This window comes from Crocuta crocuta, unplaced genomic scaffold, assembly GCF_008692635.1.
Source record: "Crocuta crocuta isolate KB4526 unplaced genomic scaffold, BGI_CrCroc_1.0 scaffold471, whole genome shotgun sequence".
NCBI classification, from domain to species: Eukaryota; Metazoa; Chordata; class Mammalia; order Carnivora; family Hyaenidae; genus Crocuta; species Crocuta crocuta.
The window spans coordinates 424,978-437,449 of record NW_027533285.1 but is presented as its reverse complement, the minus strand read 5'-3'; the positions used below and the strand labels follow the sequence as shown (position 1 = coordinate 437,449).

The following is a 12,472-nucleotide window of genomic DNA, read 5'->3' as shown; positions in this document are numbered from 1 at the left end:
GGATGTCCTCTTTGGAAAAGTGTCTGTTCATATCTTCTGCCCATTTCTTCACTGGATTATTTGTTTTTCGGGTGTAGAGTTTGGTGAGTTCCTTATAAATTTTGGTTACTAGCCTTTTGTCTGATATGTCATTTGCAACTATCTTTTCCCATTCCTTCGGTTGCCTATGAGTTTTATGGATTGTTTCCTTTGCCGAGCAGAAATTTTTATCTTGATGAGGTCCCAGTAGTTCATTTTTGCTCTTGATTCCCTTGCCTTTGGGGATGTGTCAAGTAAGAAATTGCTGCAGTTGAGGTCAAGGAGGTTATTTCCTGCTTTCTTCTCGAGGGTTTTGATGGTTTCTTGTCTCACATTCAGGTCCTTCATCCATTTTGAGTTTATTTTTATGTATGGTGTGAGAAAATGATCTAGTTTCATTCTTCTGCATGTTGCTGTCCTGTTCTCCCAGCACTATTTGTTAAAGAGGATGTCTTTTTTCCATTGGATACTCTTTCCTGTTGTCAAAGATTAGTTGGCTGTACATTTGTGGGTCCAATTCTGAGTTCTCTATTCTATTCCATTGATCTGTGTCTGTTTTTGTGCCAATACCATACGGTCTTGATGATGACAGCTTTGTAGTAGAGTCTAAAGTCTGGGATGGTGATGCCTTTCCATTTGGTTTCTTCTTCAATATTACTTTGGAAATTCAGGGTCTTTTATAGTTCCATACAAATTCTAGATACTTTGTTCTAGCTTTGAGAATGCTGGTGCAGTTTTGATTGGGATTGCATTGAACGTGTAGATTGCTTTAGGTAATAATGACACTTTAACTATACTTCTTTTTACAATCCATGAGCATGGAATGTTTTTCCATTTGTTTGTGTCTTCTTAAATTTCCTTCATAAGTTTTCTATAATTTTCATCATACAGATCTCTTATATCCTTGGGTAGGTTCTGGTGGAGTCTGTCAGGTTTTCTATGTAGAGTATCATGTGGTCTGTGAAAAGTGAGAGTTTGACTTCTTCTTTCCAATTCTGATGCCTTTTATTTCCTTTTGTTGTCTGATTGCTGATGCTAGGATTTCCACCACTATGTTAAACAATAGTGGTGAGAGTGGACATCCCTGTCGTGTTCCTGAATTCAGGGGTAAAGCTCTCAGTTTTCCCCGTTGAGGATGATGTTAGCTGAGGGCTCATCACAGATGGCTTTTATGATGTTGAAGTAAATTCCTTCTATCCTGACTTTCTAGAGGGTCTTAATAAAGACAACTATCGACAGGATCATATAGTTTTTATCTTTTGTTGATGTGATGTGTCACATTAATTGATTTGTGAATATTGAACCAGCCCTGTAACCCAGGAATGAATCCCACTTGATCTTAGTGGTTAATTATTTTTATGTGCTGTTGGATTCGATTAGCAAGTATCTTATTGAGGATTTTTGCATCTGTATTCATCAGAGATATTAGCTTGTAGTTCTCTTTTTTGTGCTGGGTCTCTGTCTGGCTTGGGAATCAAAGTGATGCTGGCTTCATAAAGTGAGTCCGGAAGTTTTCCTTCGATTTCTATTTTTTGGGATTGCTTGAGAAGAATGGGTATTAATTCTGTCTTAAATGTCATGTAGAATTCCCCAGGGAAGCCATCTGGCCCAGGGGTCTTATTTGCTGGGAGAGGTTTGATAACTGATTCGATTTCTTCACTAGTTATGTGTCTGTTCAGGTTTTCTGTCTCCTTCCGTGTGTATTTTGGTAGTGTGCGTGTTTAGGCATTTATCCATTTCTTCTAAGTTTTCCAATTTGTTGGCATATAATTTTTCATACTATTCTGATAATTGCCTGTATTTCTTTTTTTTTTAATGTTTTATTTATTTCTAGGAGAGAGAGAGACAGCGCGAGCAGGGAAGAGAGAGAGGGAGACACAAAATCTGAAGCAGGCTCCAGGCTCTGAGCTGGCAGTCAGCACAGAGCCCAATGCGGGGCTCGAACCCACGAACTGCAAGATCATGACCTAAGCAAAAGTCAGACACTTAACCGACTAAGCCACCCAGGCGCCCCTAATTGCCTGTATTTCTGAGGTGTTGGTTGTAATAAGTCCATTTGATTCACGATTTTGTCTATTTGAGTGGTCTCTGTTTTCTTTTTGAGAAGCCAGGCTAGAGGTTTGTCAATTTTGTTTATTTTTTCAAAAAACCAACTCTTGGTTTCATTGGTCTTTTCAACTGGTTTTTTTTTGTTTCTATATTGTCTATTTCTGCCCAAGTTTTTATTATTTCTCCTCTCCTGCTGGGTTTGGGGGGCTCCTGTTGCTCTCCCTTTAGTTCCTTTAGGTGAACTGTTAGATTTTGTTTGTGCTTTTTCTAATTTCTTGAAATAGGCCTGGAGTGCAATGTACTTTCCTCTTAGGATTGCCTTTGCCGCATCCCATAGAGTTTGGATTCTTGTATTTTCATTTTCATTCATTTCCATGTATTTTTAAATTTCTTCTCTAATTGCCTGATGGGCCCATTCATTCTTTAGTAGGGTGTTCTCTTATCCCCATGTTTTTGGAGGTTTTCCAGCATTTTTCCTGTGATTGATTTCAAGTTTCATAGTATTGTGATCTGAAAGTGTGCATGGTATGATCTCAATTATTTATGTTTATTGAGGGCTGCTTTATATACCAGTATGTGATGTGTCTTGGAGAATGTGCCATGCGCACTTGAGAAGAAAGTGAATTCCATGGCCTCAGGATGTAGAGTTCTAAATATATCTGTCATAGCCTTCTGGTGCAAAGTGTCATTCAAATCCATTGTGTCTTTAGTGATTTTCTGTCTAGTTGATCTATCCATTGCTGTAAGTGGAGTATTAAAGTCCCCTGCTATTAGCACCTTCTTATCCATAAGATTGTTTCTGTTTGTGATTAATTGTTTTATATATTTAGGTGATTCCATATTTGGTGCATAGACATTTATAATTGTTAGCTCTTCCTGCTGGAGAGACCCTGTAATTATTATATAATGCCCTTCTTCATCCTTGTTACTGTCTTTACTTTAAAGTCCATCTTGTCTGATATAAGTATAGGTACTCCAGCTTTCTTTTGACTTCCAGTAGCAAGATAGATATTTCTCCATCCCCTTACTTTCAATCTGTAGGTGTCCTCCAGTCTGAAATGAGTTTCTTGTAGACAGCAAATAGATGGATTTTGTTTTTTTATCCATTCTGCTTCCCTATGTCTTTTGATTGAGGAATTTAATCTATTTACACTCAGTGTCATTATAGAAATATATTGGTATAGAGTCATTGTGTCCTTTGTGGGATTATGCTTATGGTGGTGTCTATGGTATCTTATATTCCTTGCAACATTTTCCTCATGGAGTCCCCCTCAGGATTTCTTGTAGGTCTGGTTTGGTGATTATGAATTCTTTCAGGTTTTGTTTATTTGGGAAGACTTTTATCTCTCATTCTATTCCTAATGACAGGCTTGCTGCATAGAGGATTCTTGGCTGCATACATTTCCTGTTCATCACATTGAAGATCTCCTGGTATTCCATTCTGGCCTGCCAAGTTTCAGTAGACAGGTCTGTCACCACCCTGATAGGTTTCCCTTTGTATATCTGGGCCGTTTTCTCCCTAGCTGCTTTCAGAATTCTCTCTTTGTCCTTATATTTTGCCAGTTTCACTATGATATATCATTCAGAAGATCGATTCAAGTTATGTCTGAAGGGAGTTCTCTGTGCCTCTTGGATCTCAATGTCTATTTCCTTCCCCAGACTGGGGAAATTCTCTGCTATAGTTTGTTCAAGGACTCCTTCAGCGCCTTTCCCTCTCTCTTCCTCTTCTGGAATTCCTATGATGTGGATATTATTCCGTTTGATTGTATCGCTTAGCTCTCCAACTCTCCTTTCATGATCCTGTATCAGTTTATCTCTCTTTTTCTCAGGTTCCTCTTTTTCTATAGTTTTGTCTTCTAAATCACTTATTCTCCTTTCTGCCTCTTCAATCTGTGCATTGGATGCTCCATTTTATTTTGCATCTCATTTGTAACATTTTTTATAATTCATCACAACTATTTTTAAGCTCCATAGTCTTTGTGGCAATAGTTTCTCTTATGTCTTCCATGCGTTTTTCAAGCCCAGTGATTAATTTTATGACTATTGTTCTAAATTCTTCTTCAGTTATTTTGCTTATATCTGTTTTGATATAAGCTGTCAATTCTTCCTGGAATTTCTTTGGAGGAGAGTTCTTCCGTTTCGTCATTTTGGGTAGCTTTCTATATCTTGTTAGTTTTAAAAGCTCGTTATGCACTCTGTACCTGCGAGTGCTGTTGTATCAAAGAAAGCTCTTTGACCGTCCAGGGCCTGTCCGTTCAGGAAGTGTTCTTTAATTGGTGTCTCTTGGTCTCTCTTGTAGAGGCCTTGGTTATTTTATTTTCCTACTCATAGTGGTATTTGAGACTCTCCACCATGTGTACTTTGGCTTGTCTCTTGTTTTCTTAGCCCTGGGAAAAAAAAAACAGACAGACAAACACACAGGAAACAAAGGCACACAAAGCACAGACAAATCCAACAAACATGCAAACCGAAAGGGAAAAAGAAAAAGAAAGAAAGGAAGGGACACATACAAAAAAAAGAAAAAAGAAAAAGAGAGAAAAGCAGAGGGAGGGAAGACATAATAAAAATAAAAATACATAAAAAAGAAAAAAGAAGAAAGAAAAGGAAAAAGAAAAAGCCAATAGGCAAAGGATAGTCTAAAGCATAGAACCAGAATTCCCAGCTACAAATAAATAGCCGGATGTATGCTGTGCTGGTGGAAGAGCATATACAAAGCGAGAAATAACAGGGCCGGGAGGAAGCAAAATTGAAAATGAAATGAGCAGGCAGAAGGACTAAGAGGCTTAATTCAGAGAGAAAGAGGGGAATATGGTTGGAGACGAGGCAAAGAAATGACGATAATGCTACTCAGAGAAACTATATAGTCTGATTACTCCAGAGAGAAAGAGATAAAAAGGTAGCGGTGGAGGTGTAGAATTTACATCTAGAGAATGGATTAAATGTGAGTGTTTAAGCAAGCCAGTGACCAGAATTAATCAGGGCAGTGCATCCATGTTGGTCTTGCCCCTGCTCCGGTAAAAAAGAAGAAGAAGAAGGAGGAGGAGGAGGAGGAGGAGGAGGAGGAGGAGGAGGAGGCAGCCCTCTAGCAGGGATGGCGTGGTTTGGTCCAGTGAGGCCTGCTAGGGTCCTGCCTTGGTGGTTGTGGGGAGAAATGTGGCAGCGCCTCAGTCCCTTCTTGAACCAAGCATTGCAACTCAATCTTTTGAGTGTGATCTCCCTGTGTCAGAGGAATAGCCAAGGTAGGCTGTGCTCTATATCCCAAGCCAGGGTTCATTTCCAGATCTTAGTCCATGCCCTGCATTGATATTGCCCAAAATATAAACTCGCAGGCGAGTCCCTCAGAGCAGTTTCAAGCCTCTTGCCTTCACCCTGGGGATCGTGCTGGAAGCCACTGCTAGCGTCCCCTCCAGGTCGAGCTGGCGAACAAGAAACAGTTTCTCCCGGAGTCACCTGGGACGAGTAGATCCCGCCTAGGGTCAACTTGACAGCAGGAAACCGGATCCCTCAGTGTCCGGAGCAGAGGTTTTTCTCTTCTCCAGAGACAGGGACAGTGTCTTGAGCAGTTTCAGCCACTCTTTTATTTTCTCCCCTAGACTCGCCGCGGTTCCCCACAAAGGGGGATACCCCTTCCCTCTGTGTCTCCGGTCCCGGCCCAATTTTATGTTCCCCAGTTAGCACTCCTGCTATAAGGTTTTCTCAGCGGACTCTGTCTTCTTTTCCTCCCATACTCCTGGGTTCTGGAAGGGTTCCTAAGGCTTCACGCATTCTCCTTTGAGAGATGGGGGCGAGTGAAATGTACAGAGCTCCCTACTTCTCTGCCATCTTGACTCCTTTCCAGGGTAGTTCTTTTTTTTTTTTTTTTTGAAGTTGGCCCTGTGACATCCACTTTTTAATTTTTTTTTTTTACAAATAGTTTATTGTCAAATTAGTTTCCACATAACACTCAGTGCTCATAGGGTAGTTCTATTTTTAACTTTTTGAGAAACCTCCATACTGTTCCCCAGAGTGGCTGCACCAGTTTGCATTCACATCAACAGTGTAAAAGGGTTCCCCTTTCTCCACATTCTTGCTAACACCTTTTGTTCATGGTGTTGTTGATTTTAGCCATTCTGACTGGTGTGGAGTGATATTTCACTGTAGTTTTTATTTCTACTTTCTTGATTATCAGTGATGTTGATCATCTTTTCATGTGTCTGCTGGTCTTTGTAAAAATGTTTATTCATATCTTCTGCCCATTTCTTACTTTGGATTATTTCTTTTATGGGTGTTGAGTTTTATAGGTTCTTTATATAGTTTGGATACTAACCCTTTACCAGATATGTCATTTGAAAATATCTTCTCCCATTCTGTCAGCTGCCTTTTAGTTTTGTTGATTGCTTCTTTCACCGTGCAGAAGCTTTTTTCTTTTTTCAATGAGTCACAATAANCTAACTCTTCTTTAAATGTTTGGTAGAGAGCGCCTGGGTGGCTCAGTTGTTAATCATCTGACTTCAGCTCAGGTCATGATCTCAAGGTTCGTGGTTTTGAGCCCCACGTTGGGCTCTGTGCTTACAGCTCAGAGCCTGGAGCCTGCTTCAGATTCTGTGTCTCCCTCTCTTTCTGACCCTCCTTTGCTCTCTCTCACACACACTCTCTCTCTCAGAAATAAATTAAAAACATTTAAAAACTTTAAAAAATGTTTGGTAGAGAATGCCTGGGTGGCTCAGTTGTTAATCACCTGACTTCAGCTCAGGTCATGATCTCACAGCTTGTGAGCTCAAGTTCTACATCTGATGAGCTAGAGCACCACTTTGGTGAACATGAGCCCTGCTTCTGGAAAAACACAAGCCCTGGAGAGCCCCACTTCTCTGTCACTCTGAACCTCGTGGAATTCTCTCTCTCTCTCTCTTCCCTTCACTCACTTGTGCCTCCTCTCTGTCTCTCTCAACAACAAAAAGAATTGAGGCACCTGGGTGGCTCAGTCAGTTAAGCATTTGACTTTGCCCAGGTCATGATTACATGGTTCATGGATTTGAGCCCTGTATCGGGCTCTGTGCTGACAGCTGAGAGCCTGGAGCCTGCTTTGGATACTGTGTCTTCCTCTCTCTCTACCCTTTCGTGCTCGCACTCTATTTATTTGTGTCTCTCTCTTTTTTTTTTTTTGTCAGCTTCTTGTTCTTCTATAACGATGTCCTCTAAATCACTTATTCTCCTTTCTGCCTCTTAAATCCGTGCTTTGGAGGCCTCTAATTTATTATATATCTCATTTATCGCATTTTTTAAAATTCTTCATGCCTATTTTTATTTTCCTTTCTGTCCGTAGCCATAGTTTCTTTGATATCCTCTATGCTTTTTTCAAGCCCAGCTATTAATTTTACCATTATCATTCTAAAATCGTGTTCAGTTATGCTGCTGATATCTGTTTTGAGCAGTTCATTAGCTGTCATTTCTTCTTGGAGTTTCTCTGGAGGAGAGCTCTTTCGTTTCGTCATTTTAGTTAGCTTTCCAGCTCTTGTTGGTTTTAAAGACCTTTTATGCTCTCTGTACCTATGAGTGCTGCTGTATCCAATNAGAATGAAGAGGCAGAAGGGATAAGAAGCTTTTTTCAAAGAGCTAAAGGGTACAATACGGTTGGATAGGTGAGAGAAGGACGCTGATATTATCCAGAGCAACTATATAGTCTAATTACTCCTGAGAGAAAGAGATGAAAATGTCGGTAGGTGTAGAATTTACATCTACAGAATGGACTCGTTGTGATTGTTTAAGCAAGCTGGTGACCAGAGTTAATCAGGTCAGTGTTCTGGGGAAAAAAGAGAGAAAAGAGAAAGAAGAAAAAAAAAAAGGGAGGAGGGCACCTCTCAGGCAGGGATGGGCGTGGCATGATCCAATGCGTCAGGCAGGAGTTCTGTCTTGGTGGTTGTGGGGAGGAGAGTGACAGTGCTCCAGTCCCTTCTTGAACCAAGGGCTGCACCTCGATTTTTTGGGCGTGTAAACTCCCCGTACTGGGGGCGCAGCCAAAGTTGGTTGCACTCTTCAACTCAGGCCACTCCCAATCTCCAAATCCTAGCTCCCGCGCCCCGCTGAAATTGCCTTAGACACAACTTCCCAGGCAACCCCCTCGGGGCAATTCCAGGCCTCCTGCCTGGCTCTGGGGGTGGTGTCAGAATTGCTGCTTCCTTCTCTGGGTCGGGCTGGCGAGCATGGGCGGGAGCTTGCCTGCCCGGTGCGCCGAGCCCGCTGGAGTGAGGAAAACCAGGTCCCTCTATGGCTCGTCACCTGAGACACGAACTCGCAGGCAAATCTCCCAGTTTTTAGCTCTTTGCCTTCCTTCCAGAGCTCCAGCCAGCCAGGAGTGCAGACACCCAGTGCCTGCGCGCGGCTCTTCCAGGGGCCCAAGCCTCCCGGGAGGACAATGGTGCCAGGCGCGCCACTACTCTAGAAGTCCAGCCAGCCAGGAGCAAGCACAAAGAAGCAGTCCGTGAGCTCAGCCCCTCCGGGACCAGTTGGCGCGAGGGCACCTGGCGTGCACACGGTCTTTCTATGCCCCGAGCGGAGGTTTTTCCCCCGAGCAGAGGTTTTTCTGTTTCGGACTCTCTCTTATTCCCCTCTTACTCCCCGCAGAGGGGGATCGCCTCTGACCCTGGAGTCTCCAATCCCGGCCCAATTTTATCTTTCCCAGTTCGCACTCATGTTAGAAGTCTTTCTCAGTGTGTTCTGTGTCCTTTTTCTCCCAATCTCTCAGGTTTTGTAAGGTTTCCAGTGGCTTCAGATCTTTTCCGTGTGATGTATGGGCACGAGTGCAAGTACGGAACTCCTTACCTCTCCGCCATCTTGCCCCTCCTCTATTTGTGTCTCAAAAATAACCGTTAAAAAATTATTTAAAAATCTTTAAAAATTAAAAATAAAATAAAATAAACAAAATAAAATAAATGTTTGGTAGCATTCCACTTTGAAGCCTTCTGGCCTTGGACTTTTCTTTTTGAGGAGAACTTCCAATTTCTTGACCTATAGTTTTACATAATATTCTTTTATAATTGTCTGTATTTCTGTGGTGTTGGTTGTCATTTCTCCTCTCTCACTTGTGGTTTTATCTATTTGACTCCTTTCTTTTTTCTTTTTGGTAAGGCTGGCTAGAGTTTTATAACTTTTTTGTTTTTGTTTTTTGTTTGTTTTTAGAGAAAAATCTTCTTAAATTTATTTTCACATTTTGTGAAAATGTTTTTTTCCACATAAGTTCAGTTATACATTTTAAAATATGCTTCTTGATTCAGTTATATATAAAATTATAGAAGGAGAAAAATGTGAAAAGGGCTGTTAGGATTGAGGATAATATTAGGGCTTGCAGTAAAGCTATTATTTTTGTAATTTTTGGACCACTATCTTTTACCTTGAACCCTATTAAAGTGTTACATGGCCTCGATAGTTCTAAATTTTTTAAAGAATGTCAATTTTGAAAACTCTGGAAACAACTTAATTGCTCTAAAAGAATCTATTTATCCCTATTCTATTCAAGTTAACATGCATTGCATTTCTTTTACTTTAAAAATTACTTGTTATTATTAATTTTACTTTTACCAAGTTATTTTTAAATTTTAATTAATTTATTTTTTAAAGATTTTATATTTAAGTAATCTCTACACCCAACGCGGGGCTCAATTTACAATCCCAAGGTCAAGATTCATGTGCTCCACCAAATGAACAGGGAGATGCCCCTTTAAAGTTTTTAATTTTTAAAACTATACAAGATATGCTGATTGTAAAAAATTCTTGCAATCTTTAAGGAAAACAGGTATATTCTTTCACCAACCCCCATCACACTCTCTTTTATAGCTACTTTATCAATTTATTTACATGTTATTTTTCTATAAAGTTACATGTATTTCTGAGAAAAGATCTGTTATGTGATTTGTGAACAACTTTTTTTCAAGAGTCATCTATTATGTTTTCATGCCTTAGCATAACTGTCAATTGCTCAAAAACATGTTGATACTACTTGTTTTTTTCTGGTCTGATTTACTTTTCTGTTAATAGATACAGCTTTTAAACAATGTAGTCAATCCCCCAACTTTTATGTCTTTCTTCAAAAACGTCAACCATCTCAAGACAATGAATGTTGCATGTTGAACCAAACAATTTTTTAATTTCAGTATCTGGAACATAAAATGGTGGGCCTGGATGCTTAGTGGGATCATAAGAAAGAATAGCCAAGAGGCAGTGAAACCCTTTTCTAGTTAGGGACAGCATTATATCTGCGTAGCGTTTACGATCCCCTGGGTTACTAGCAACTTATGCCTCTCTATCCCAGATCCTGTTGAATTTGCCAATGTTCACTCTGGGAAGATCAAAAAGGTTGCAACAGTCCAATGAAATGTTCCCCGAAGAACTCTTAAATACTTTGGCTCCAAGAGTTTCCATGATGGGCTCTTCTGAGTAAGAAAGATTCTGCTCTGTAAAAAATTACCGAAACCCAAGCTCACTGATTGCCACGCCTACTACGTGGTGTCCTCGGTCCGCAAACCATTTCATCTCAACTACTTTTCCACAAAGAGGAAAAAATACTCTCAGATCATTGTTGCCTTTGAGGAAAGTATACAAGTGCTTCTTTAATAACTGATGTCCTTGTTCTTGATGAAATCCAATTTGGCGGCCCACACACTTCTCTTGCCATTCTTCCAGAGCCAGTACTCGGTTTTTCTGTACCTTGGTATCAGGGTACTCTTTAACATCGAGTAAAGTGCTTGTATCATCCATAGTTTCGTGGACACCTTTGCCTTACAAACAGATGCCTCCAATGTCTCTCGTGCAGATCGCAGCCTGCACACTGCAGCCGGCTCCCGTGCCGCCTCATGCCTCCTTGAGTGTTATAACTTTTATTAATTTTTGCAAAGAACCAATTCCTGGCTTCATTGATCTGTCCTATTGTGTTTTTTTTGTTTGTTTTTGTTTAGTTTCTATATCATATATTTCTACTCTAGTTTTTATTATTTCCTTTCTTTTCTTGGCTTTAGGCTTCATTTGTTCTTTTTCTAGCTCCTTTAGCTTTAAAGTTAGGTTGTTTATTTCAGATTTTTTCTTGCTTCTTGCAATAGGCCTGTATTGCTATATATTTCCTTCTTATTACCACTTTTGTTGCATCCTAAAGATTTTGAACACCTAGGTACCTGCTGTTGTCTTCAGGTAACTGTAAGTCCTCCAGTGCATGTATTAATGTCTTGTATCCTTAGGGATCCTCCCAGGGATTATGTCTGGGGAGAGCTGATATATTTGCAAAGATAGAAGCATTTCAACATTCCCATCTCCCCACGTCTTTGTATCATTTCTCTACAGAATGATAGGGAAGTTCTAACATCTCATTCTCCCTTTAGGTAGACACCATACAGTCCAGGTTTCAGTGATCCAATCTGGTAGAAATTAATACTATTTCTAGGTGCTTGAGTCAACATATCAGCTCTAAAACTCAAGTAAATGCTCTCATGCAGGTAAACTTTATCAACTCCTATCTTATATTTTGTCTTCTTTATTCTGATACATGGAGAATTCTTTTCCATATGCACTGCTTACATCCCTGAGGATACTAGTTGTCAAGAGCCCTCATTACCTTTGGATTCTGCCTGTGCCCCTGATGCTGGGAGGAATGAGGAGAGGCGGAGGTGGATCCTGAGGATAATCAGCATTTCTTTTTAAGGCAACTGCCCCAAATGAAGTCATTAAAGTTTTGTTGTTTGTTTTTACGTAAGGGAAGTCTAATTCCCTCAGATGGTAGAGTTTACTACCACCATCAAAGAAGGTTTAGGGACATGTGCCTGTCAAATTTCTCAACTTAATCAATTCAACCCCAAAGATTTTCATTCTATATCTCAGAATCACACTCACATTTAGCGCTGTGTTTATCTTATAATAAGAGACCTAGGAGGTTGAGCATTTAATTGAAATTGGAGCTTTGTAACGTTTATAAGTAAGCCTTCATCTTTAAAAATATTTTTTAATGTTTTATTTATTTCTGAGAGAGAGAGACAGCATGAGCAGGGAAGGGTCAGCGAGAGGGAGATACAGAATCTGAAGCAGGTTCCAGGCTCTGAGCTAGCTCTCAGTACAGACCCTGATGTGGGTCTGGAACCCACAAACCATGAGATCATGGCCTGAGCCGAAGTCGGACACTTAACCGACTGAGCCACCTACGTGCCCCAGTAAGCCTTCATCTTAAAACTCACCCAAGTTCACCTTGCAAGCAAATTAAATAAGGAATTCCTCAAAGCCACCACACAGACCTTTTTATTTTCTATCAGTCACTTGAGCTGGAAATGTAAGACTTCAGTTTTACATGTATATGTTCTGAGAAGTAGTTTACAGTCCCACCTATAGTATTTCCACTTACTGTTGTCATTATAGCCACTAAACGAAACAACAGTTTGATATCCAGTGTTTT

General features: G+C 40.3%; 1 pseudogene; it reads right to left on the bottom strand.

Moving 5' to 3' along the window:
* Positions 1 to 10,059: 10,059 nt before the first annotated feature.
* LOC144218273 (thiopurine S-methyltransferase pseudogene) lies at positions 10,060 to 10,828 on the bottom strand (annotated as a pseudogene).
* Positions 10,829 to 12,472: the final 1,644 nt, after the last annotated feature.